At 30.9% G+C, this 2951-nt stretch overlaps 1 non-coding gene across 1 annotated transcript; it reads right to left on the minus strand.

Annotated features, from left to right (window-relative positions):
- Positions 1 to 2573: 2573 nt before the first annotated feature.
- On the minus strand, positions 2574 to 2645 carry TRNAP-AGG. The gene has a single exon. It is a non-coding gene; the product is annotated as a tRNA-Pro (tRNA).
- Between the last annotated feature and the right edge of the window lie 306 nt (positions 2646 to 2951).

A 2951-nucleotide genomic window follows, 5' to 3' on the forward strand; every position in this document is an offset into this window, starting at 1 on the left:
TACCATTATTTGGTTCCTACATGTATTGTGCAGAGTCAGCCTTTAGTTTAATTCATGTTCGATTAATTATAACCTTTAGCAATTTGTTTATTTTTTTCCAACCATTGTGAGGTAGCACCACTCACTTCTTATTGTTAACAATCGGCTTTACATCTCAACATTTACAAGAGAGACTACGTTGTCATCTCGTATGTTGACGTCTCATGGATTTTCCTCACGCGTTATCACGTCATTAATGTCTTTACTTCAAATTTAATTTCCAGTTCAACAAATTGTAGAATTCTCATATACAGATAGATATATATGTCCATCTACTCAATGGATGATATAGATGTTTGAATGAGCATTTAGCATTGCATGCTTTGGCAAGCAAGTCTCCTCCAACTAAAGTCAATAAATCTCATTATATCATATGCCCAATATATAATAAAATTGTAAAGTCAATAATGCACAAACAAGACAATGAAATATAACAAATATATTAAAGTTTAGGAAAACGAGTAGTAATATCTATATCTATTATTAAAAATATAAAAGCCCTTTTTTTGCCATAGAGGGTGGGGGGTTTCATATAAACCCTAGCTAAACTTACAAAATATCATACAAATCATACTTATTAAAATTGATTGCATATTGTGCACTAGAAACTTGAGGTGCTTTTTTTTTTTTTTTTTTTTTTTTTTTTTGTTGTTGTTGTTGTTGACATGATATATTTCAAGTTTATAGGAGATATATGATATTCTACCTTTATTTTATTATATTTCTAATAAAATCTACTTCTTTTATTAGGCAAAAAAGTGTTGCACATTTATTAAAAATCGACTAAAGAGGATAACTTTATTTGAAATCTTATCAGCATGAATACGCTTTAATGTTTGCCAAAAACTTTCACAAATTCTTTAATGTGAAAAATGCAGTCATATTTAATTGATTTTAATTTTTTTCAAGTACAAACTTTAATGCTAAAGGGTGTTATTGCCTTGAGCAACCCAGCCCCACTCTCTTTCATGAATATTTAATTTTCTACCAAATATAAATATTATTAAACTTCGTGTAGTAAATGAAATAAAAATACAGCAAATGCTTAAGTTCACCTTCAAAAAGAATTCCCTTTTAATTACCGAGTCAGAGAAAACTAAAGTATGAGAATAAGTGTTTCAATTAGCAAATTATAGTTTCTAATTCACTGTCTGTTTGAATAAGAACAATACATAATTGGGTGACATTTATATATTATATATTATTATTTTTCAACAATGTTATGCAATAGGAGTTGTATTGTGTGCATTGTGCTTTGTAAGATGATTTTTCACTATGTATCGAATCGGTACCGGTACTGAATTTACCAAACCGGGTATACTTTCGGTACCGACTTTTGAGATTTTCGGTACCGGTATTTATTGGTTTCTACCCTCAAATACCGGTACCGAACCGTACCGTACCGGGGATATTCGGTATCGGTTTTTGGGGATTTTCAGTACCGAGCTCATCCCTATTTGCAAGAACCCTACAGTTTATAAATTTATGCTTGATTTTTGTTATGATTTTGTAACATTAATATTTTTTCAATGCGCGCGAGTGTTTATCCTAGTTTAAGTAAAATATACTAGAAAATTCGGTTTGGATAAATTGTAAAAATATTAATATTAATTCTTAAATGCCCCACTTTCATTTATCATTTATGTCACCGACCCAATAGGACAAAGCCCACCAAGAAAATCCATCACTAAAACCAAATAACAAAATTTGGTGTGATTACTGTTCAAAATCCAAATGACCGAATTGTTAAACCCAAATAAAAACATTTGGTGTAAATTGTAAATGTGTAATTACTGCCCAAATAACCACACTAAACCCAAATCAAAATATTTTGTGTAAATGTGTAATTACTGCCCAAATAACCAAATGGTTGGGTCAACACTAAACCCAAATAAACAAAATTTGGTGAAATTACTGCCCGAATGGTTGTGTCAAGCTGGGTCGGTTCGTGTTCCTGGAGGTGTTCTCCAAGAGAGAGTGCGATGAACGACTGGCACTTAGCTTCACCAATGAATAAAGTTGAATCACTAGTTAGTGTCGGTCAAGGACGGAAACCTTGATGGGACCAACTTTGGATCGAAACATGTTAACATTGATTGTATACAGGACCGGTTTTTATTATAAGATGTTGAGAAACTTCTCAGATAATGGAAAATAATATAATAATGTTTATACAAAACAAATTACATTAATATGTTATGTGTAACATAAGGTAACATATATCAAACATGAATGTATAATCAGATTTGGTTAAGGCCACATGATACACATGGTTCATTTAGTCCAAATGTTTATGATTCAATGTATAGTGTTTTAAGGAATTGAAAAAGATAAAATAGACTTTTGCAACCTGAATAAGAGAGCATAAAGTCTTGTTTTTATAAAATAAAACAAATATGAAAAAGTTCTCATCTTTGTTTGATCACTGAGCAAAGTTTATTTTTGTTTGTTTGGATCTTTAGAAAAAAATTATTTTTTATTATTTTTATAAAATTCAGTGAATAAGGACAAATTAGCAAAAAGAACAAAAATTAGGGGCATTCCGAGAATTGAACTCGGGACCTCTTGCACCCTAAGCGAGAATCATACCACTAGACCAAATGCCCATTTTGTTTACACTTATAAAAGATTAATATTTATTAAAAGTTTAATTTAAGAAATGTTCAATACTCATACACAACAGTCTAAAATGAAGACTCGTGACCAGGTAAACCGGTTAGCAACGGTTCTGTCTTTAGTTTCTAAATTTAATGTGTTTTGTTCTCTAGTTCAATCTGATTCAAACTAGCCTAAAACCGGAAAAAATAGATTCGGACCATATGTCATGTTTGAAGAAGCCATTTATATGTGTAGCCGGTCTGTCTCACTAATAATACCAAGTCCATTTTCATTGACAACCAAGCATCATTGAT

Source organism: Helianthus annuus, chromosome 8 (genome assembly GCF_002127325.2).
Source record: "Helianthus annuus cultivar XRQ/B chromosome 8, HanXRQr2.0-SUNRISE, whole genome shotgun sequence".
In the NCBI taxonomy this organism is placed as follows: domain Eukaryota; kingdom Viridiplantae; phylum Streptophyta; class Magnoliopsida; order Asterales; family Asteraceae; genus Helianthus; species Helianthus annuus.